The sequence below is a fragment of the Drosophila busckii genome, chromosome 3R (assembly GCF_011750605.1).
Source record: "Drosophila busckii strain San Diego stock center, stock number 13000-0081.31 chromosome 3R, ASM1175060v1, whole genome shotgun sequence".
Lineage (NCBI taxonomy): Eukaryota > Metazoa > Arthropoda > Insecta > Diptera > Drosophilidae > Drosophila > Drosophila busckii.
In genome coordinates, this window is record NC_046607.1 from 20,793,733 (window position 1) to 20,819,515 (window position 25,783).

General features: G+C 37.0%; 1 protein-coding gene across 1 annotated transcript in view; it reads left to right on the top strand.

Moving 5' to 3' along the window:
• Positions 1-25,783, top strand: part of LOC108603146 (ras-interacting protein RIP3) — a 79,012-nt gene that overhangs the window by 38,430 nt on the left and 14,799 nt on the right. Inside the window, exon 5 of the mRNA XM_033294028.1 lies at positions 6,615-6,716. The gene's annotated coding sequence lies outside the window, so the exon portion shown is untranslated. The remainder of the gene's footprint in view (positions 1-6,614; positions 6,717-25,783) is intronic.

Sequence of the window (25,783 nt, forward strand, 5' to 3'; positions counted from 1 at the left end):
TTTAAACAAAAGCTGCAACAATATGCAAAAGTAAGCATTAAAAAGTTATTCAATTAATTTTATAATAATTTTCGCATATTTATTATTAGCATAAATTACAGAAAATAATTTTTTAGTCAACACAGCCATTTCCATAACCAATAAATTCTTACAACATATATATAAAAATCTTTAAAAAATATGCACATACTTAAATAAACCATAAATATCTTGCTTTATTAATATATATTATTTAAAGTTAATCATAAAAATATTTCTATAAGCAATAAATTCTTACAAAAAATATAAAAAATCTTTAAAAAATATGCACATATTTAAATGAACTATTAAAATATTTTTTTCTTGGTATATATTATTTAAAGTTAATCATTAAAATATTTCCTTAACCAATAAATTCTAACAACATATATAAAAAAATATTTAAAAAATATGCACATATTTAAATGAACTATTAAATTGTTTCTTTAATAATATATTTACATATTTATTTAAATTAAATTGTTAAAGTATTTCTATAATATATGCGCATTTATTCAAATTTAATCTTGAGCAAAATTCTATTCCATTCAAAAATGTATTACACCAAGCAGCATTGTTTGATTGTTTTTTTTTTTGTAACCCACTCTTTTCTCTCAGTGCATTAATGCATGTGTTATGTGGAATGGCTCAGTTTTGAGTCTGAAAGCTTACAAAAGCCGTTGCCGCCTTGGCGTTTGATTTGCAGCGCTAAATCCTTAACAGAGTAGGATTTTCAACACATTTGCTGCGTATGTATGTGTGCATGTGTGTGTGTGTGTGATGTTGCACAGTTTTAGGCGCTGCTTGCAACAACATGCGCTAAGCCGCAGCAACGACGACGACGCGTCTCATATTAAATGCACAGCGCACAAAAGCAAACTACATATTATTTTAGCAACACGCCACGCCCACACTAAACTAACTTTACTTGCCACACTTACATGCAACGCCTGCTTATCATTATTATCTTGCTTCCGTTCAATAGCAGAAGCAACAACGTTGCCCATGGAAGTGAATTTATGCAAATGTTGCATATTTTCCACTTTTTCTATTCTCCTCGTTGTTGTTGTTGTTGTTGCTTTCTTTTATTCAATTCAATTTCATGCGCTTTACAATTCGCACAGGCAACAAGTTGTGTGTGTGTGTGTGTGTGTTGCAACTTCTTGACTGCTGTTTTCCAAGCGCATTAAGCTCTCACTCTACCTCTCTCGCTCTCTCCCTCTCTCTCTCTGTTGGATTTGTGTAAGAAATATGGTGCGCTATTCTTTTTTGCATAAAGTGGCGTCGCTACGGACGAAAGGATGGACGCTTTCTATTTACTTTCACTTCACTTTTCATTCACTTCACATTGGCAAATCTGCATTTCTTGGCTTACCCCAGCAGCAGCTCTAGCGCTTCTTCTTTTTGTTATTGTTGTTGTTGTTGTTGTTGTTGCCATTGGTAAGTGTCACAAATCTGAACGATTTGAGCTTTTTAATGCGCTTGCCTTCGGGCACTTCGATTGCTGCAGTCAACCGTTTACTTCTCTTATGCAGCAGCAGCAGCGTGTGGCGCTTAAGCTGAAATATGGTGTAGCAAATGCAAATCAGTGTTGGCTTATAGCTAATGCTTATATATCTGTAGAAGCAGAGCTGGATAGCTAGCATTACTACTGACTAAAGCTTGCCTGTTGGGCTGCATAAAATTCCAACATTATAGAATTAATAAAAAAATTATGGGTAATGACATTAAAAAGCTTCAAAGAAAATATTTTTTTAAGCAGCGCTAAATTTATGATATAACAAAAAAGTTAAGCTATGGCAAGTTATTAAAAAATTAAACTCATTGGCAGCGGATGTAAATAAATTAAATAATATAAAAATAAATAGCACAAACAAATAATTACACACTTCTTATTCTAGTTAACCTCTAATTCTTTAATTTTAGTTCATTGCATAGATTACAATTTTCCCAAAAGTAGTTTTTTGTTTCTAAATAAATTCTGAAAAATTATAAAAGCAAAATATATTCATAAACGTCTAATTTTTATAATACAACAAATAATTATTATGCTCCCTTCTTTATTTTATGCTAATATTTATTTTAGGCAACATACATTGCTAAAATTTCACAGTTTTTGCTCAAATTCCATCGAAATTTCCTTATCCATAGCAACTGCTGCATTTCAAATAGGAAATGGGATTAAAAAGCTTAAAAAAAAAGATATTTTCTAGAAAAGCAAAATTTATGAGCCACCAAAGAAGTTAAGATGAGCGTATTAAAAATAAATACGTATTGAAAAATTAATCTCATTGGCAGCGAGCGTAAATAAGACAAAAACCACAAACAAAGGGTTAAACACTTCTTGAATAATCTAACTATATTCTAGTTCACCTCTAATTCTTTAATTTTAGTTCATAGAATGGATTACAATTCAACCAAAGTAATTTTTTTTTATTTCTAAATAAATTTTGAAAAAGTACAAAAACGAAATAAATTCATTAAGCTGTAAATTTTTATAATGCAAACAATTATTGTGTTCTCTTCTTCATTTTATGCTAATATTTATTTTAAGCATCTAAAATTGCTGAAATTCAATACAATTTTGACACCAATATCAGCTAAATTTACGTTTCAGTTTGAAATGTTTTTTTTGCTCAGTTGTAGTTGCAAATTTTTGAAATTTCTTCATAGTATTTTATACGCTTTAAATCTGTATACAAGCAAACATTTATTATGAGCACTGGCTCAGTTTTAAATGAATTTTTATCTTAAGTAACAAACAAACTAAAATTTGTCAGTACTTGCTGCAGTTTTGCATCAAATTCCAGCGAAATTTGCAATTGCAGCTGCAAATTTTTGAAATTTCTTTATAGCAAATGCTGCAATTCATACGCTGGGCTGAGTCAGCAGCACAGTTAGCTGCAAGTGAAGCGCAACCTTAAGTAAGCGCCTGGCCAGCTGCTCATTAACCTGTTCAGCATTTGTGCTGTTTGGCCAATATCAGTGCCAGGGGCATGCAACTCCCCCGCGTATGGGAAAAGTATGCGCTTCATTTACTGCGCACAGCTGTTGTTAACGTTATTGGTGAAGTTGTTGTTCAGTTATTTGTAACCATAGCCTGCAGCTGTGAGCCGCGCATGTGCAGCCATGTGGCAAATGCCATGAACTTGCAGCGGCGGCCGCTACTTGGCTTTGGGCATGCCACCGAATGATGCATGCAACTTAACTGCACATTAATCATGGCTATGGCCAATGATAATGATAATGATGATGTTGCTGCTGCTGCTGCTGGGCAAATTGCTGGCTGCTCTTTCATTCGACTATGTCGCGCTCTCTTTGTTTTTGGCATTTATAATGCACAAACGCAAAGTATGTCAGCAAAATGTTGCGCGTGGGTGGGTGGGTGTTCATGCATCAATGTCAATGTTGTTGTCAGTTGCAGCAGCAGAACAGAAACCGTTACAATTGTTCGACGCTTGCGTGTCGCACATAAAAGCAAAAGCATTGCAACAATGTGGCAAGTCGCGAGTCCAACATCAATTTCCGTTGGTTGTTGTCATTAAAATGCAAAAAGCGCAACACACATGGCTCGCCCTTTGGCTTCAACTTTGGCCCAAAGCAACACACACACACACACACACACTGCTAACTCAAATTTCTATTAATTAGTTTGCGCTGCGCGTGACACTTTTAGCAGCACTTAAAGCAATTTGTATTCAAAAACAAAGAAAAAAAAAAACGCTTGGAAATTCGATGCGTAAACAAAACTGACAAACCAGTTGACAAGTTGGACAAACAGTTTAGCTGAGTGCGCCTTAGCCGCAGGTAATCGATGCTGCTCTTTAGTTCAAAAAACACTTTTATTTGTTGACATGTCGCGCTGCTGTCACAAATAGTTTAGACCATAGACCACCTAAGTCTAGACACAGGTAATGCGATGATCATTTTTTTCTAAAAGTTAAAAATACAATTGCTGCGCCTATAATAAATGTGCGCATATTATACACATATGACATGTTTAACATATTTAAATATTTTTGTTGATATTTTAAAACACATAAATTCCTTTGAAATTTAACTTAAAGTCAGCATTTCATGTGGGAATGGCAGTGCTGGCATTTTAGCTAATTTTACTTTTGGCTAGTTGTGGACTATTTTAAAAACAGCCTGTAAATTTTTGAAATTAATCAAACGCTACAATTTTTACATACGTTTAATTAGCAATCAGTTTATTCTAGTAACAAATTTATATTTAAATTTTTCTGGAACAAAAATGAGCGTTTGAACAATGAACTGAAAATGTCACATAAATAAATCCTAACAAAATAATTAGATAATACGATTCGATAAATTAAATGCCAGTTTGTTTAGATTTTTTTAGAATTTGATTGCTTTAGTATTCTTAACCAATTTGGGCTTTAACCATTTTAATTTCAAACAGAAGAGAAAAGAAATCCAATGTAGTAAAAATCTCATTAATTATCAAAAATCTCATAAGTATCAAATGTCTTTTCTTTAATTTATTTTTAAAAATTCTTTGCTTTAGCTATTTGTATATATTTTCTAGTACTTTAGCTACTTGTTTACTGTCAGCATTATCACTGTATGTAAATCATTATTCCATCATTAAACGCATTTATAAATTTAATTAGCAAACAGTTTATTCTATTCATAAATTTATATTTAAAAAAATTGAACAATGAACTGAACATTTTACAAAAACAAACGCTACCAAAATAATTTGAAAATAATACTAATTCTCCTATAAATAAAATGCCAGCTTGTTTGATTTTTATAGAATTTATCTTTTATATATTTAACCAGTTTGAGCTTTAAAAATTTCAATTTCAAGCAGATACGAAAAAAGAGTTCAATAGAGTAAAAATTCTCATTATTTAACATATTTGTGTGCTTAGCTATTTAATTTATTTTAGTATTTTTAGCCAATTTGGTTTAAACCATTTTAATTTCAAGCAGAAAAGAGCCCAATGAGTAAAAATGCTCGTTATTAAACAAATTTGTGTGCTTAGCTATTTAATTTATTTTAAAAAATTCTTGTCTTTAGCTATTTTCTAGTATTTTAGCTACTTTTTATTGCCAGCACTGCTTTAGTATATAAATCATTATTCCAACAATGTTTTTTGTTTGTTTAAAACTTTTTCCGCTCTTAATTTCGTTAATTTATTTGTGTACTGCAAGCAATAAACATTAAATTGCAATTGCCAAGCGAGTGAACGTAAACTGAGCCCGAAAATCAAGAGCGGAAATTGAAATGTTGTAAGTGCATGCATGCAACAATTTTTGAGGCACTGTGGTGCATGCAACACCCCGCAGCAGCAGCAGCAGCAGCAGCAGCACCGCTGGGCTCATTGCTGTTAATGCCAACGGCAATGCTAAAGTTTTGACAACATTTGCCACTTTGTCATGCAATTTTAATTTCAACGCTCGTTCGCTTACGATTTTACTTTGTAGTTGTTTGCTCAAAACACAACGCGGCTCCCGCTCCCGCTCCCGCCCCCTCAGACTTGCTCGTATTCCGACAAAGTCGAAAAGTTTTTATATGCTCTATGAGACTGCTGGGGGGTGGGTGGGTGCTGCATTTATGATTTATTTGGCGCACGCTGCTCCCAAAAGCGAAATGCAACGAAAAGCGAAAACGAAATGAAGCCATCAAAATGGTTGACGTCGTTACGCAAAAGCGGAAATGACAATGACGACGATGTTGATGTTGATGATGATGCCAAATGAAAATGCTGGCTGAAAGTGCTGGGCGCTAGCGTTGAAATGTGGTCGTGATTTCTGTACAGGACCAACCAGGACCAATTCGCGCTTAAAAACGCGTCAAATTGAAAAAGGCGAAAAATTGCAATGCCAACAGTATTGGCAAACTGTTGAACCAACTTGCATTCATTGCTGACACAAGCCAGCGGCTAAGGACGAAGGACGCAGTACGAAGCACAACGCTGGGTTAGAGCCAAACAGGAAACCGTTTATGTGGAACGGCAGCGTTAAAAGCTGTCAACTATTTGATGGTCATGCCTCAGCTTCCTAACCAGCAGCTGTTTGGCCCCGAACAATGCAGCCCAGTGGGCAACTCGTAAAAGATTTATCCTTAGCACTCTATCTCTATCTCACTCGCTCAGCGATTTATCAAAGTTCTGTCATAAACCCAAAGCGCGCAACAAACGGAAATTTAAATGTTGCGCAGACAAGTTCAAGTTGTATACAATTTATTAAATAAACTATTTAACTAAAAAAAATTGAGTGCCAAGCAACTAAATGCAGTCAATTTATATAATTAACTATATTTATGCCTTGCTATGTATTTATTTAAATGTTTACAATTTATATAAATAACTATTTACTCTTTTCTTAAATAGAAAACTAATGCCTAACTAAAAGAATTGAGTGGCAAGCAACTAAATGCAGCGTTGGTTGCTTTTTTAACAGGATTTAAGCAATTTATATAATTAACTTTATTTATTCCATGCTTTATTATTATACAAATATATAAAAGAATTGAGTGCTAGCTCTTTTTTTTAACCTAAACATTTGACTTGCTCTCATTTATTTAATTCCTCAACTAATTGTAACGCTTTTCATGCTCTTTACAGGTAGCGACCATGATGTCCTGCCCCCTTCCTATGCCATTACCAATACCAATATCTTCAATACACAAAACAGAATTCTCACCTACGGTACACATTGGAGTTAAGGTGAGTGGCGCACATTTCATTCACTTGCATTTGCTATTTAATATTATGAAATAGTAAATTAAGCTCATAAATGTGTAAAATATGCAAATCGCAGCCTCAAAACGAAGTCAAAAAGTGGGGCAAAATGCTAAATGTAAATGCCAAAAAAAGAAACAGCAAGAGTGTCACATATGCTGAGCAGCTAACACTTTGTGTGGCAACATGTGTGTGGATTCGGGGGTGTGTGGGCTGCTTCATTGTTGACATTATTGTATACACACACACATATGCATACTTAAAGGGGCACTCATAGATCCGAAAAAAGCGAGCTGACAACACAGTTACATATTGTTTATAAATATATGCACTGTGAAAAATATAAGTTGAAATGTAAGCACAAAAATAGTAACAGAAGTTGGGTATAGTTTCAATTTTAACAGGTTTAAATAAAAATAAAATTATTATGAATAATTGAATTACAAAGCAAAAGCAGCTGCTAACTAATTTTAATGTGCTACTGATTGCCCCCATAGAGACAATTTATTATATATTAAGAATTAAGAAGAAGAAAAACTCTTAGTCGCGCCCTATTTAAATATTCCGTAGGAATAAAATATGTTCAAGCTTTGCGCTGCCTACGATTTGTTTTGACATTTCATTAACACAATTTATTATATATAAAAAATATATATAATAGTTAAAGACATGAGCTTAATAAATGATAAAACTAGATATTAGAATTGACGAAATATTCCTAGCACTAAAATATGTCCAAGCTCTGTGGGTACTACGATTTGTTTTGACATTTGCTTGCCACAATTTATTATATATTAAAAATATATATAATAGATATAGATATAACATAGATATTAGAACAAATATTAGTCGCCTTAGCTGAATTTTCCATAGGCATAAAAGCTCTGCGCTTGCTACGCTTTGTTTTGAGATTTCCTTAACACAATTTATTATATATTAATTAAGAATAAATATTATAGATATAGACATTAAAATATTAATAAATGGTATAGGTAGATATACGAATAATTATTGGAAACTCTTAGTCGACTTAGTTAAATTTTCAATAGAAATAAAATGTCTAAACTCTGCGCTTGCTACGCTTTGTTTTGAGAATAACCTAACACAACTTATTATATATTAAGTATATATATAATAGATATAGACAAGTATATTAGGAAATAGAACAAATATTATAAACTCTTAGTTAGTTAGTTAGAACTCTTAGCTAAATATTCTTAAGAATAAAATATGCTGCGTTCTGCGATTTGTTTTGAGCTTTGACTTGACAGCGCTGTTCACTTTTCTTATGATTAATAATTATTGGCAGCCTAATATTTTTATTAGCAGCTTCTTATACTATTTGACTAGCAATATTTTTAACAATTTGTATTGATTTAATTAACTTTGCTTTGCATTTAAATTTATTGTCTACATTTTATTTATGTAAATGCTCAAACTTTTCATTAGCTAGCTACTACAATCTGCTTTAATTTAAGTTTAAATTGCCGCTGCCTACGCTGTTACATTTTAAAATATAAATTTATTTTTATTAGCCACACTTTTCGCTCAGTGTGCTCATAGTATAAATGTATGCCACTAAATCAAATTGCTGTTGCCGCCGCTGCTGCTGTCGCTGTCTATGCAACAGCCCAGCCACCACCCACTTGAAACTGAGCACAACTTTAATGCGCTGTGATCACATTTTAATGATATCAAAATGCAGTGTACACTGTACACTGCCGTTGGCTGTGGAAATAATGATGTCAAAGGCAGCGCACGTATGGTTAATGTTATGGAGACGCGTCACGTTTGATAAATGCTGCAAAATATTTCTTTATTTTTCTCATTGCTGCTGCTGCTGCTGCCGCTGCTGCTGCTGCTGTTGTTGGTCCTTTCGTTTAAATGCCAGCACATAAATCTATTTTTGAATGAATGACAGTCCAAGCCAGCGTCGCGTATACGCAATATTTTTGACTGTCGCATTTCTTTTGTTGCTGCTGCTGCTTGTTTACTTTTATCTCTATGGAGAGGAAGCGTTTGCTTATTGTTTGCATAATGGACGCTCGTTAGCGCTCAGTCGCTGGTGTAAAAAGGACTTTAAGAGCAAAGTCCTTTGCGATTGCAACATGCAGCAGCAGCAGCAAAACTTTTAAGCAATACAAATGTTTTTTTAATTTTGTGGCATTTTAAAAACAAAGTTGCTGCCTGCCGTTTAATAAATGATTTGGGTTGCAATCCCTTGCGGCAGATCAAAAATGAGTGCTGACTACTGTTTATGCTTTATGTGGTGAGGAGGGGGGGGGACTGTCTGTCTTTGGCAGACCACAAAGGCTGTACAACATTTTGCTTTCATGCTAAATGAAATTTTTGACAAAACTGTGCAACAAGCAAAAGTTTGCACAAGTGAAAGGCAAGCTGCAAGTGCATTGTGTGTTCATTCAAGGATAAATGTGTGCAGAGTTCGCATGTGTGTGTGTGTGTGTGTGTGGCTGACACACAAAAGTTTACAGTTTGTGTGTGTGTGACCGAGCGAAAAGAGAAAAATGATGCTAATGTATCTTGACTGTTTCGACTCTATGGCACAAGTGCATTCAATTAAGCACTTAAACAGTTCACAGCTTCATTAAAAGCGCTCATGCACACACACACACACACACACACACACAGGTATGACAGGAGCAATAAAAAAATCAAAAGCCTATTAAATTGGCAGTTGTATTCAATTTTTCATTTGATTTATACGCAGCAGCAACAACAAATGGCAGGTTAATTGGCAGCTCATAAATTAACTTTCATTGCTTTTTTTTGTTATATGAAATTTATGCAAAGGCTTAAACTGTGCGGTCAGCACGCCCAGCTAATTATGAGGCACACCACACTGATCCAGCCGCAATGAACTAATTAAGGCAAATCACAACATGCCAAAGTAGTCGCCGCCGCTGCTGCTGACAGTGATAACCGTTCACTGCCTTTAAAAAAAAGCGCGTATTTAATATAAAACAAAGGCGCAGAATTTTATTTAATAAAATGCCAGACGCAGACGAACACAGCACGGGGTTCGAAATTTAACGAGCCTGCCACTGCCTACGCCGTTAAACCCAAGGAACTAACACTTGACCGTCGTCGCTTATAAATCACCCAAGGTGTTGCTCTTTGTCTGCTTAAGGTGCGGCCAGCACATAAAAAACGCAAAATTAATGCATAAAGCAGCGCAAAATTAAATTTAATAGCTGCACAGATAAAAAATGTTTATGCCTGCGTTACTAAATAGTTAATAGCGCGCTAGGCTAGCAAACTAACTAAACTAAATTTGGTAACTAACACGCAGCTGAGGCTTCACTGTATACGCTTTTTACATTTGTTTTTCCCTTATGGCTTGGTTATTAATAATTTAAGTTGCGTTCTACTTTGGCATGAAGACGACGACGATTGCCATTGTTTGCTCTGCGCTGTCTGTCTGTCTGTTTGTCTGACTGTTGCTTATCCTTACAAAGGATTGCGTTTCAGTTACATTACCGAGCATTGTGTTAAGCGTGTTGCCAACTGTACTTGCACTTTGTTTTATTTTTTATTTCCACTCAAATTGTTTTATTTGCCGTACAGCGCAGCGCGTAGCTCTTGGGTCCTGGGGTCTTGGCTTTATTACGGCGATTTTTCTTGCCGTATGTTGTTTGTCGTTTTTCCTTTTACCTTTTGTAATTTTTATGATTTTATTTCTGGCAGCTTTTATTATTGTAATTCATATAAAAAAAAAGCAGCAACAGCAAAGTAGTTGCTCAAGCTTAATAAAAACCTTTTTCAGAAATTAAAAAAAGCAACAAGCAAGTTGTGAATCGAAAAAATCCGTGCAGTATAATTTTGTGTGCCAAGGGCATTGCGTATACGCAGCGTTGTGTGCTGCTGCTTGTGGCTTTTGTTATATGCGTTAAAAATTATAGTTATTTAGTATGAGCACATTTTTGGCACATTAGACATGCCACATGCCAAGGCTTTAAAATGTTGCAGCATTAACAGTAACTTACAACTGTAACTGTAACTGTAACAAAAGGCTAACGGCTTACGGCTTATGCCTAATTATTCCCTCGTTTACGCTGGCGAGAGCGCAGCAGCGCACACAAAACAATCGTTAAACAAAAATATTACACTCGTTGTTTTGTTTGCTTGCTGCGCGTTGCGTGTCCAAAACTAATGTATGTGGCACGCAGCCCCAGCAACAACGACGACGACAAGTCGTCGCATTATGTTTTGAGAGCAGCTTGTTATGCGCCTGTGTGTGTGTGAGACATCAGTGAATCTGCTGCTAGCTTAGTTAACAAGCAGTCCTTGTTGCTTGCCTTGCTTTAGTTTTTTTTTTAACAACTAGCTACAACTAACAAGTACTAGTTTGTGTGCGTGTGTGTGTGACAACTTGTATAGAAATCGAAAAGGGATATACATTAATTTCAATTAGGGCGTGTCGCGCTGCAACAGCAAACGCCCCGCTTGTTGCTCAAGTGCCAAGGCGGAGTTGAAAAGAAAAAGCTCAAGCTACTTGCGCTGCCCTTTGGCGTTGTCTGTTGTTTCTTCTAAGCAACGTTTTGTTTGCAAGCATATGTAACACACACACACACACAGACATAGACACACATGCACGTACGCATACTTAGACAGCGACAAGCAATGCGCGCATTATTTATTATGCCAGCAACAAAGGACAACTAAGGACAATGTGCTACTCACACAATTATCACAGCAACAACAACAAAACTAACAGAAGCTGCAACAATTCCCAGCACAGTCGTTTAATAAAACTTAAAATTAACCAAAAACTTTAGCACAAACTTAGTTAAACAAATTAGAATGTATAGGCCAAGTAAATAATTATTACAATATAAACTGTGTTAGGTTTATGTGTAAAATTTATAGTCTAAACGACTAACAACTAAAAGCAAAATGGACAACACTTTAAAGCAAACTTCTCACTCCCTTCGCCTTTTCTTGCATTTGAGCTGCAGGGAACTTACAGCCTGACTTTCTAATCATTCATTCTAATCATTCTAACAAGTCACTAAATAATTATTATATTGTGCATTAGGCAACAAAAAGGAAAATGGACAACACTTTATAGTAAACTTCATTACTTTGTCACTCCCTTTGCCTCCTTATGCATTTGAACTGAACTTACAGCCTGACTTTTCTATATTCTAGCTAAACAAATTAGTAATAATTATTATAATGTGCATTAGGCTTATGTCAAAATTTATAGACGATTACAAAGCCATAGACGACACTTCAAAACTTCATTACATTCGAGCAATAAACTTATTTCATGCTTAGACTGAACTTAGAGCTCGACTCTAGTTAAACAAATTAGAAGCTATAGCCAAGTAAATAACTGTATCAATGTGTATAAGGCTTATGTGTAAAATTTATGGTCGTTTAGCAAGCAAAATGGACAACACTTCAAAGCAAAACTTCAACACTTGCTCGCTAACTTTGCCGCTGCTTGCATTTGAGCTATAAGCTCACTTCAAACTGAACTTTTGCACATTTTAGTTAAACAAATTAGAAAGTATAGTCTAGTAACTAAATAATTATTATAATGTGCATTAGGCTTATGTGCAAAATTTATATTCGATAGACGACACTTCAAAACTTCGTCACTTTGTCGCTTTGCTGCTGCTGATTGAGCAATAAACTTAGTCTAAACTTAGACTGAACTTACAGCGCGACTTTAGCTAAACAAATTAGCAGCTATAGCCAAGTAAATAATTGTTATAATGTGTGTTACGCTTATGTGTACAATTTATAGTCGATTAAAAAGCAATGGACAGGACACTTCAAAGCAAACTTCAGCACTTGCTCTTGCTGATTGAACAATAAACTCATTGCAAACTTGGTCTAAGCTAAACGCTCGAGACTCTGCTACATGCTAAGCAACTTACACAACAGCATAAAGTTAATTATTTAATTATAACAATACAAGTTGCTGCTAAAACTTTAAAGCTTTGGTTTGAGCTAAACTTTTGCTACTCAATTTCATATTTTGTAACATAATTTCTTGCTAATTTATTTATTGCTTTAAAGCAGCTTTCGTAGCCTTCAAATTAACGCCGCTGTCTGCAGCTGTGACTCAGCTTTAACTCTTACAAGCCTTACACACACACACACACATACATGTTAAGCACACACAAACAAGCAAGCGTAGAGCTAAAGCTACTGTTGACTTTGGCTTTACAGTTCAATATTTATTTTCGCGATTTTCACGCTGTGTGCGGCAAGATTGTTTTTCTTTTGTCAGCGTCTACCCCCTCAAAAAAAAAAAGATGGGGCGCAACTTTGGCAACGTCATCTTGCTTTTGTCGCATGTGGACACAACAAACAATCGGACACATGCATTAGTTGAGCTTAAGTGTCGTCAACAGTTGCTACTGCTGCTGCTGTCCTTTGGTTTCTGTCTGTCTGCCCAGGTGCGCGCATCGAAAACTTGTTGACCAAACTCAAAGATAAACACACACAAAACTGAGTGTAGAAAACTTTCAACGCCGCAAGGCAATTGTCTGCCTTGCCAGCGGCGAAAGTGTTGGGGGGAGGGACGCTGTGCAAACATTCGACGGCATAAAATTTTACAAAAACTAAATCCTAAGAGTGAAAGTTAAGCGGCAAGTAAAAGTTTTCGCCACACGGCAAGAAAAATAGGCAAATAAGCTTGCCAAAAATTATAACAATGGCTTATTTAGCTATGAAAAAAAAAGAAGAGATTTCCAGTTTAACTTTAGGCTACTTGTCTATTTGTCTTGTAAGATTTTTGAGCGCTGCAAGTTGAAGTGGAAAAACGGAAGGCGGCAGCAGCAACTAGAAAGGTAAGAAAGTGGATGCTAGAGATGGAAATGGGTGGAGGTTGAAGCTGCGTGTTCCGTAGGCTTCTATCAAAAATTTCCATTCATGAAAATCGAAAACGGGCTTTAGCTAGTGTAAGTGTCTGGAATCAGGTTTGAAGTTGAAACTAAAAGGAAATGAACCTGCTTGGGTTTCTTATCCTGAAGCGGGTCTTGGGTCTTCGAATCCCACAGATTTCGTTTATGAAAGTCGTCAAAATGATGAGTCCGCTGCCAAACCGTCTTTGCTTGAGTATTCCGAATTCAGAAGAGAAGAGCGTCGTGTCTTAAATATTTATTTCCGTTCTGTTCCGACTTAGGTCTTAAAAAAGAGGCATCAACTAGAAAGGTAAGACAGTCGTTGCTAGAGTTGAAAATGGGTCTTGGTTCAAGCTTCGTGTTCGCTTCGAAATCTCCTTTCATTAAAATCAGAAACTGGCTTTAGCTAGTGTAAGTCCGAATTCGAAATATAGTAGTGCCTAGAATCAAATAATCCCTTAAAAGTTTATTTGCGGCCCAACTAGAAGAGGATGAACCTGCTCGGGACTTGTTTCCTGAGCCCAAACCGTATGTTTGAGTATTCCGAATTCAGAAGAGAAGAGCGTCGTGTCTTAAATATTTTTTTCCGTTCTGTTCCGACTTGGGTCTTAAAATGGCGTCCCATGCTCATCTCTAGTCTTGACTGCCCCGCTTGGTGCGCATGGACGATTTATTTGCATGTGCGCCTATAAATTCGTAATAAAAACTGCAAACGACCCAAAAAGCTGGTTGGCAACCCACCCTAATACAGTCATCAGCGAAAGGGTAGCTCACACCCCTTAGCCTGGGCTGGAGTGGGTGGGTGGGTTGCTTGGCTTTTGTTGTAACTCATTTGACATTATTATGTACGCGTTTTATGGCCGCCAAGGCTCAACGTGCTGCTCACCTGACACTCTCACTCACACACTCTCGCTGTCTGTCTAGGCACATCAATAAATTTTCATGTGTGTGTGTGTGTGTGTGACTGTCGTTTTGGGTGCGTGCGTGTGCGGCTTTTGTTATAAAGTCTGCGCACAAAGCTTTGTGGTAATTATTATTTTGGTTTATGATTTGAAGCATCTTTAGAATTTTGCGTTTATTACAGGCGGCGAGTCCGTCCAGAGGCGGCGGCTCAACGTGTTGCCATTAAATTTGCAGCTTGATTTACGCTGCAAAGTAGGCAACACTTTTTATAGCTCCCCAAGTAGTTAATGCAATTTTCTTGTCAACACACACAGGCCCAAGGCTTTGGCTATAATAGTCGCATTAAAAGCAAATAACAATAGTAATATTGAAAAGTGGTTAATAAATAATGCAGCTAGTTATAGAAAATTGTTTGCCTTTGCTGCAACTTGCAACATGCCACATATCGATATTGTATACATATCCTTAGCACACTTTGCTTATGTCAAAACACTTTGATTGCACAATTCGTTGTGCCGAGACCAGAGACCAGCGCACATAAAAAGGCAAAAACGCATAAAAAAGGAGGAAAAGGGAAACGACAAACGAACAAACGTCGTCCACTTGGCAAGCAAATACAAATATTGACATTGCATATGCGATTGCTGCCAGCCGCACGCTGAGCTTAAACCAATACATATGTGACTTGGGCGTAGGCAATGGGCGCACGTAAGAAGTTGCGGTAACGATTTTGTACCTTTACGATGTCAATATAAATTTGTATTCGCATTACAACAATAAAAGCAACGAAACCCCGAGCAGCAACAACAATTTTCTGATTTATGGCGCTAAAAGTGCACTCTAACAGCAGCAGCAGCAGCCCAACGCCAGCAGCAGCAGCAGGCAGCAGGCAGCAGCAATATGGCGACGTTTTTAATTCCACAGATAACAAAGCACTCGTGGCAAAAGCCGCCTAACGACACAAAGCGCAAGCAACAAGCGCCAAATGGCAAATAGCAAATGGCAAATAGAGCGCTCTATACATGTGTCTATGTGTGTGTGTGTGTGTGTGCCAAGCAATAAGCCGTCGAGGCCGCAGCAGCCAGCAGTGCCACTTAGCTTAGATAAAAATCGAACTTTAGCGCACAAAATGTGCAACGTGCAACGTGCAACAGGCGCCTGGCGATAACAATTTCTAATAAAACCGCATGACAGGCAAATTCACGCCTCCCCCTTCGAACTGCTCGAGCAGCTTAGCTCGTTGTTAATGCTCATGCCGCGTGCTGTTGCAAGCAAAGCGGATTATTGCAACGCGCCTGCCGCATAAAACTGGCGCCATATAAAAAACGCCCATGTCCGAATGTGTGCATTGCATAAATCTTGCACACACACGTCGTATACTTAATATGCCACTTTACTTTTGAGGCGCTCTATGCTATAATTGGCTGCTTAAAAGTTTGCAGCAAATTAGCTGTAATAATGAGCCAACAAATAAAATACAACTTGCCTTGGCTGGAGCTAAAGCATTTTTCATTGCTTGCTGCTTTCTTTCGATTTTCGTTGAGAGTTGGCCCAATTGTTATAGCCAAACGCGCGCGCGTCAAGCACTTGAGGCTTTTAGTAGCGCCAAGTTGAAAAGCAGAAAATAATTGTTTGCAGCTTTGCTGCCTTCCACCGAACTATACACTTTGCTAAATAAAAAGGAAGGCGTAAAGGGTATGACGAAGTGTAGCAGTGAAGAGAGACAGACATATCAAAGAATTTGCAGTTCTATTACTGATCAGAATATAGTCAAATATGTAAATCATTATATCATTATAACTAAACCCATTAGAAAAAGTCATTATTTAATTAAATAATAAGTGACTAACTTTAGCACAATATTTGCATAAAAATCTCAAAAAGTAATATAACATATGTTGATATATAGTTATATATATAATTTCTTAAACTGACTGCTTCAATTGGCTTAACAAGCTGCTGTTTGATTATTAATGTTCATTGAGTTATGCAAATTTTAGTTCGTTTTAGTCATGTATTAATAAATCTTAAACTTTACGTATTCGGAATAAGCTGACTATAAAAATTAGTAGACCTAAGTGATGAAAAATAAAAGACATTTGTCGATCTAGCTCAATTGGCATAAAAGTCTGTTGCTTGACTATTGATAGACTGAAAAGTTTACCAAGCTTTAGTGCGTTTTAGTCTTCAATTAATAAATCTTAAGCTTTGCGTATTTGGAATAAGCTTAAAATAAAAATTATTAGAACGAACTGATTAATTATAAAGACATTTGTTGAACTCCAATTTTTTCAGATTTCCAATTTATTCAGATGTGTATTACCTTTGTTAAACTCATAGCTCAATTGGCATAAAAATCTTTTTTTTTTTTTTTTTTTATTAATATTTAATAAGGTATACGGGGTATTCCGTGTACCGCTTTATGACCTTGGTCTTAGCATAAAAATCTGTTGCTTGACTATTGAAAGACTGAAATGTTTTGCATACATTAGTGCGTTGTAAGCTGCAATTCATTAAGCTGCAGCTGCATGAGTTTTTAATAAATTAGCAATAAAAATAATTAAAAAAATTTAACGCGCTGCCAAACTAACTGCAGTCTTAAGCTAAATAAATGCTGCTAGACATAATTTAACTTTAGCTACAGCTCGCTGAACTTAGACTCTAGCTCATATCCTGCGCATAGTCGCGCAATTTTGTCACTCCACGTGGCATGTTAAGTTGCCACTTGAACCCAAAGTATGTTTCAAAGTCGGCTGCGTTTGACTTCGCTTCGCTCAGTGCTGTTGCTGCTGTTGTTGTTCTTTATAGAAAACTTTGCTTTGCATACTTTTGCACAATAAAAAACCCTTTTGGGGCCCAAATTGTATGCAGATTGCGGCGGCGGGCGACGCGCGAAAATTTCCTGCGTACGCTAACTGCGCTTATTACCCCATTGTGTTTGCCACCGCCTAACTTTCAATTTATTTATATTTATTTTAAATATTTTTTCAGCAGCGCATTGTAAAGTTTTTTCTTTTCTTTGCTTAATATTTGCGTTGCGCTGCGCTGCGCTGCGGCTTTCGCCTATTTACGCGGCAGCGCTACTTGTTACCCGCAATTTGTCTTAAGTGGCAGTCCAAACTCTTGAGCCCCCCCCCCCCCCCCCCCCACACACACCCGACACAATATAACAAAAATCAACCCGTTGCCACAAACACTGCAAGGCGCTTTCATTTATCGCGTGCGCAGGCAACTGCTTAGGCAAAAAAAAAGAGTGTGAAAGCGCGTACAAAACGCCATAAAGTATGCAGAGCATTTGCATTTAGCATTCAACAAGACAAACACAAAATGAAGTGCAAAGGCACAAGCCGCGACAAATTTTCGAACTAGCGCCACATTAAATCAGCGCAACTAAACGAATGCGCTATAAAATTCAAAGCTATAGATTGAGCTCATACCAGCCTTTCTGAAATTTTTAGCTGGGTATAGCAGCAAAAAAAAAAAAAAGGACGAACCCTTGCTTTGGGGTCTGTCTTCGATGTAGCCGCGAAATTCTTTTTGCTCATCGTTTGCCTTGGCTTTTGTGCTGACAAATTCAGGCGTGATAAGTTTTATGTGCACGCTTATTTGACTGTTTTTAAATAGACCAAGCACCAGCGGTAAGAGTTCGAGTGGCAAAGGCAAAGGGTTCAGGGCATTTCATTCATTCAGTTTTTTTTTGCTTTAGCTGCGCCTGTCACGCAAAAGTTAAATAATTGATGTTGACAATCAACAAAGCAAATAAAGAAGAAGCTGCTCAACTGCGAATGAATGTCTTAGACAAAGTGGGGCACAGGCAGAAATTTTGAAGTGGTCGCCGGGTCTGTTTTAGAAAATTAATAAAGGCATATTTATTTTTTTATTTTGGGTGACGACTCAAGTGCGGCGCTGCAATTAACTTAAATTTAATTTATTTATGTGCAGATTAAGTGCTGTATTAAGATTAAAATGCGTAAAATATAAATTTATTGCGTAGCAAATTTATAAGCAAAATAAATGTGTATTAAATTAAAGCTTCAGTTTGAGTGTTGCTATAAATATTAAAATCTTATTACGTGTGCGGTCAAGCAAACAAAATGTGCGTCAATGTGTCAATGGGGAAATCTATTTTGCGGATTTGCGCGCGCTTCACTCAATCAAAAGGCTGAATGCTGTACAAGCTGCGCCTAAAAGTCTGCAGCATATATATCAATATAACAAGAGCATGGACATTGCTACTTATGTGTGCACCTGAGCTGTTTGCCCTTTTGGCACACGCATATTTAAGTAAAACTTTTGCCACCATGTCCACATATAAATAAAACATTTGCGGGCGCGGCAGCAGACAAAGCTAAGAATTGGTAGATGGATGACCCAATGGCGCAAGATGACAGCAGCAGCAACAGCAGGCGGATGCAGGAAAATCCCTTTACGAGCGAGCATTGGGGTTGGGCTATGACGGAAGTGCGTACAAAATGAAACATTGGCTTGAGTCAGAGTCTGAGTTTCGTTTCTTTATTTTTGGGGGTCATTCTCTGTGTCTGCTGTGCGCTTGGTCAAGCAGATATGCGCTCGCCAAGGGGCAGCCAAGGCAACGGCAACGGCAACGACTGATGAACACTTTGGAGACACAAGACGTAGCCGTGTGGACAGCAACATTTCAGCGTGCCGCAAATTGAAATTGGAATTGAAAGGCAGCAGAACCGAACTGAACCAAAAACAAAATGAATTCTTGCTCTCACGCTAACTGGCCAGCAGCCCAGCTGGGCTTCCTGCGCTACGCATTTGGCTGGTGGCATAATTGCTGCTTATTTCCTGGACAGCTGACGACGTCCACAGCATTTCATCAAATATTTTTGCTGTATGCCTGTCGTTTTTATTGGTCACTGGAGAGTAAAGCCAGGAGGGGTGTGCTGAGCGCTGTGATTGACAGCTGGCAAGATTTTGCTGTTTTGCTTTGCATCCGTTAAGACTTGTGCATAAATCTCAATAAATTTAAATGCGCTAGCAACAAATTGAAACACTTTTTGTTTCAATGCCTTTGACAGGCAAAACAAAACTTTCAAGTGCAAGCTGCATACAAAGCGAAAAACACACACACACACACACATACAGAAGTATGTCTTTTTACTGTATATAGCAACGTTTGTGTAAAACTTTAGCAAATCAAGCGTATTAGCTTTGCAAACTTTTAATTGGTCAAATAGCTGCACACATATGTTGCAGGTACCTATACATATAATATGTGTATGTGTGTGTGCTGCTTGTAAAGTTGACTTTGTGAACTTTGTGACGTAGTCAAACAAGCTAATGCTAAGCGGATTTCATATTGAAAACTGTCAACATGCTTGCAGCACAAAACTATGCTACAATTTTTTGGTTGCTGCTTATTTTATAACTTTGATGTAGTCAAATGAACTCTTTTGTACGCTTGATACACAAAAGGAGGTTTAAGCTTAGACAAGCCTAGTCTTGAGCTGCTTTAATTGGCTGCTACATAGAATCGCTTTGCACGCCCGCCCAGCTGTCAATTAAAAAGTGTAAGCTGCACACAAATTTTTGTAGCTGCTACGCTGCCTGCTGCGTAGCGTGTCAGTAAAGTCAAATAATCATAATCATAATGTTACATAGCAAGCGAACGAGCGAGCAGCACCAACAACAAATCTCCAACGACCACTTAAATCCAACGCACTTCAAGTCAATCAGCTTAAAAAGCGTCAAGCCAAGACAGACAAACAGCAGTGAAGCCAATTGGAAAGTTCTTGCTGCGCTGGTGACGCACATAAATGAGAATCAAATCCTTAAGGGTCGGTCCAGGCAGCAGACAAGTAAGTCAGCCTGTCAAGCCAAGAGGCAAATGCTCAAGCGCAAAATATATTTATGTTTGATAAAATATGCTAAAAATGAGATAAGCAGCAAAAATCCCATTGGAGCCTACAACGTAGCAGCAAAGACACACACACACACACACACATTATATATGTATGTGTGTGTGTTGTTTGTGTAGACAAACAAAAATATTCCGTGTTAGTCCAGCATGCCAAGGATTCAATTTCACAAAAAGAATTTTTGAGCAAGTGCTAAGGCAAACAATCAGTGCATAGTGCTGCCGCCGCCGTCGCCTGCCGCATGTGGCATGAGTGGGGCAGATTGCTACGCAGCATTGCAAGTAAATTACAATTTAAGTGAATTTTTCATGCTCGACAACAGAGCAAAGGGCTAAGCTCAGCTGCTGATTGCAGCCGAAACTGAAATTCGATAAAAATATTAAAGCTGCGCTGAGTTCAAGTGGCAGAAAAAAGTGGCAACTAAATTATGCAACAGCCAATGTAACTCAGCTAAGCTAATAACGCACATGAAAGCAAGTGGGTGGTGTTGGTGGTGCTGCGGCTGCTTTGTTTGTATGCGTGGCACAACTTAAAGGCTACAAGTGGCAAGCGTCATAGTTTGCTGCTCGCAAAGTGGCAAATCGAGACGCACAAAGTTTGCCACTTTTGAAGTGTTGCGTCTGTTGTTGCCGCCGCCGCCTTTAAAGCTAATATGAACCACTTCATTTGTGTGACTCAATGGCACTTCACACGTGACAATGACACAAGACACACACACACACACACACGCACACACGTTGTGGGTGGCTGCAAGTTTACAAAATCTTCAAAATAAATACAACACACGCAACAGCAGCAGCAACAGACACATGGGATTTGCATTAGCAGCTCACTGCTCAGCTCTGCGCGTTTTAATGGGCAAGCATTACGCATGCAAAACTAAGAAATCAGCCAACACGTCTAACTCAGCATCAGAGCTAAGCAAAACGCCGCATGTTGTTGCTGGGGATTACTTTACAATGTGCATACATTTTTGGGCTTGCTAGCTCACTAATTTGTATAAGAAATGCAGTTTGTATTACGCTAAAAGTTGCTTCATATGCTTATTAAATTTAAATGTTTAAAAATGTGTCCTTTTGTTTGCTTGTTGATTATTGTACAGTCAACATAAATTGCTGCAATTGTTACAGCAATTATTATAAATTGATTGAAAATCAATTTGTATAAGATAAAAATGCAGTGCAAATTATTTATGCATTGTTATTTACTTTATTAAAAATATATTTAACTCATTTTAAAAAGCGTTGCATATATATAAAAACATATGCTTTGACTTACTTGATATATAAATTCAACATCATAAATCAATCGTGGCGCGAATGATTTTAAAAAGAAAAACAAATTTGATTATTAGAAATTCAACTTCTACTTAAAGCAATTTTAATCAAGTTGTATAATATAAAATGAGTGAATATTATATGGATTAAAAATATATTCTTTGACTTATTTTATTTATATAAATTCAACAACTTACATCAATCGTAGCAAGAATGAATTTAAAAAGAAATACAAAATTGATTATTAGTAATTCAACTTCAACTTAAAGCAATTATTATTATTAGGCTGAACAATTTAAAATGAGTAAATATAAATATATTTGACACGTTTTACAACAAATTAAAAAATTTTTCTTTGACTTATTTTATTTATATAAATACAGCAACTTAAATCAATCGTAGCGCGAATGCTTTTAAAAAGAAATACAAATATTATCTCATATTCTTTAACTTATTTGATTATTTTTAGTATTCAACTTTAAGTTACTTGATTGATAAACAATTTGATTAAGTTACAATGAGTGAAATTCTTATAACTTATATCGCTGTTTATTATATTTATATTTAGCTCGTTTTAGAAAAAGCTAAAAATGTATTCTTTGATTTATTATGAGTAATTCAATTTCAATTAATAGAAATTAGGTTGAATGAGTATATATAAATATGTCTCGTTTTACAATCAACTAAAAATTTATTTTGTTGACTTATTTTATTTATATAAACACAACAACTTAAATCAAACATCAAACGATTGATTTAGCAAGAAATATGAGCACATATTGCTGCTCTTATTGTATTATTATTAATTCAATTAAAATTGCTTGCCAATGATTATAAATTGCACTATAATTCTTTACATTTCTATGCCAATAGAACAGTTTAACTGTTTAGCAACTGCTTTTTGGCGCTGGCAACTAAACGGTTTAGTTGCCAATTAGTTATTGTCAGCAATGCTAATTGGCGCGTCAAGTTGCGTGTTTGTGTTCGTCAAATGGGGAAACGCAGAAAAGTGCTGCCGCCCAATAAATTTAATGTTAAGTGATGTTCAATTAATTACAGACAGCCTGTCAGCAATTAGCTTAAAACTTGTGCAGCGACGGCAACGGCAACGGCAACTGCAGCAGCAGCACAAGCGGCAGCAACAGCAACAAGATGAACTGTCGCAAGCTATTTAAAGTTAGCACAGTTTTGGGCCAAGCGAAGTAGACGTGTCGCCTTGAAATTAACACTTTTCAAACTAATTTGATATTCATGCACTTTCTCAGGGGAGGAGCAACAGCAGCAACAGCAGCAACAGCAGCAGCAGCAGTGGCAGCAACTTTTTGCTTGGCAAAGTGACAGGCAGGCCGCGTGGCCAAAGTGGCTGCTGCAGCAGCGTCAAGAAAAAGTGTGAAAAATTATAATTCCCTCAACTGTGGCACGCTGCACTCGCAACGGTGGCGCCACCCCCCAACTGCTTGGCTGTGTTTTTCCGTTAATTTGAAGCCATGTTAATGATAAAAGCCAACAAAGGCAGTTGCCTTTGCCTCAGCAGCTTCGGGGGCTGTAAGCCGACTGATTTGAGTTTCTTTTTGGAGCTGCTGACTGCGTGTTTGCCTTGCCAGCAACAACAACAACAGCAGCAACAACATTCGTAAGCCTTTTGACGACCGCCTTCAATGTTGCCTTGCATATAATTAAAAAAATGTAAAACAAAAATAAGCGTTGCTTGACTTTGAAATACTTAGCAGTGAATAGCAGACAAAAGGCAATAAATGTTGCATAAAGTTTAAACAAAATAGTAAATTATACAAAGAAAATAATTTAGTAGGCAGTTTATAGTTAATTTTAATAAAATACGCGCTACTTTAGTGCGGCATGTGCGCTTTGTTTACTCAAGTAGTGATCGATCTGTTATGCTTACATAGATGGTTTACAGTTTATGCTAAAGTTAGCAACGAGCGCGCTCTGTTGTCTGTAGTGCGCCAATACTTAACGATCTGTTATGCTTACAGTTTATGTTAAGCTTAGAATCGATAGGCTGTTATTATCGAGCGCGCTCTGTTGTGTGTAGTGCGCCAAGAATTGACGATCTGTTATGCTTACAGACGCTGTTATTAGCACTTACAGTTTATGTTACACTTAGAATCGTTTGGCTTTTATTATCGCGCTCAGTCTGCAGTGAGCAGTCAGCTGTGCTGATCATTTCGCTACAACTTTTTACAGGGCATCAACGTGGTGGACTTTATAAATTTTTAAACTTTAGTCAGTTGTTTTTTTTCTTTTTGGTTTATTGTGTGCAGTCGCTGCTACTTTGCTCTGCTTGTTATGTAATGTAAGCCACAACATATTACGCTTTTAAGCTATTTAATGCCTCAACATTGGCAGCAGCGCATTGTGCGTTAAGCCTTTCAAGCCTGTTTGGCTTTGTCCTTGGCCGTAATTATCAGCAAAACTTTTGCAGCGCTAAAAATACTTTAAGTGTATATTTTAAATTTAATTTAAATGCATTCAGCGCTATGTTTGGCTGTCACAATTCAATCAGGCCGCACTTTTTGTTACGTTGTTCAGCTCTTAATAAATAAATACAAGTAGAAAATTACATTTGGCCTCAAGGTGGGCGCCAACCCTCAGTCAAGCACGCAAAACCGTAAACAACGCACGCAACAAAAAAAAAAAAAAAAAAGAAAAATGAAAAATTCATTTTATTTGCAAACTCAAGTGGCAAGCTACAGTTCATATGTGAGTGGCGATGTGATTTCAATTTGCCTGCCTACCCCCCGCTCCGCTGCGCTTGTTTTTCTTTTTCGGCCAATTTGCAAATTTTCACGCATGGGGTTGGGAGTGTTGCTGCTGGTGGCTGCAAGGGCTGCAAGATTAAGGTGGCAAACACACACACACACGCAAGCGCTAAAGCAAATAAAACAGTTAATGCTTTTATGCAAATTTATGCCATTAACACAAATAAGCAGACAGCCCAAAATTTGAAAACAATTTGTCACTCAAAAGTCACTTTCGCTTCCACTTCCTGTGCGTGTGTGTGTTTCGTATAAACAAAGCTGCAAATCAAAGCATAAATGACAAATGCAAAGTGAAAAATGTGGTAACCAAAGGCCGCCGGCTTACGGCTCAAGGCTCAACTGTGCAAATGTTAATGAAGACGCTTGGCCTGTTAGCTCAAAAAAAAAAATCAAAGTCACTGCAAAATTAAAAGTGATTTGTTGTATGCTAAACGCCAAGCACCCAACCACCCAACCACCCAAGTGCCACCCAAGTGAGCTAACAAATTGAAATGTGAAACTCATGCCAAGTGTTGCCCATGGAGAGTTTCGTTATAAATAGAGCTAAATTCTGTGAGACAAATTAAACAAGAGCAGACGAGCAGCTTTAAGCAGGCAACTAACTGGTGTGTGTGTGTGTGTCTGTCTGTGTGCGTGATTTCTCACTGCCAGCCTGAAAGTATGCAATGAAACAAACACAGCGCATAAATAATTGAAACGCTTTGGCACTCAGCTCAACTCTCCCAACTCCTCTCAGTGTTAAATTGCTGCCGCCAAGTGGCAAATTTATCAACACAAAAGTCACTGCAATTTCAATAATAAATTAAGTTTGCTATTTAAACGCAATTACTATTTAATGCAATATATTTTATTAACATTTTTGCTCTCCCCATTTATTTGCAGGTGAGTTTTGAAGTTTTTGCGCATTTTTTTACACTTCCGTGAGTACATACATAAATCATTATGTTTAATTATGATAAATGATAAAATCACGCACCAAAACTTATTTTGACCGCAAGTACAAAAATTTGTTGTGCTCTCTGTCTAAAATAATAAATCTAGCTTGATTATGTGCGTTTGGGCTAACTGATTTGTTTATTTATTATGCTTAACTTTTGCGTGGATGCGATGCTCTGGACTTTGTTGTTCTTGCGCGCGCAAAAGTTTGGCATATTTTGTAAACTTTATTATTAGCCTGGCAGGCTATTGATGCCGCCGCTGCTGCTGCTAAGCAACCCCAAAAAGTCAAATGCCCCACCCAAGTTTACGTTTTATGCCTCAAATGCATTTAATTTGAATACTTTTGAGCCTGTCGCAAGCAGCAGGCAAGCATTTCAATTAAAATGCCAA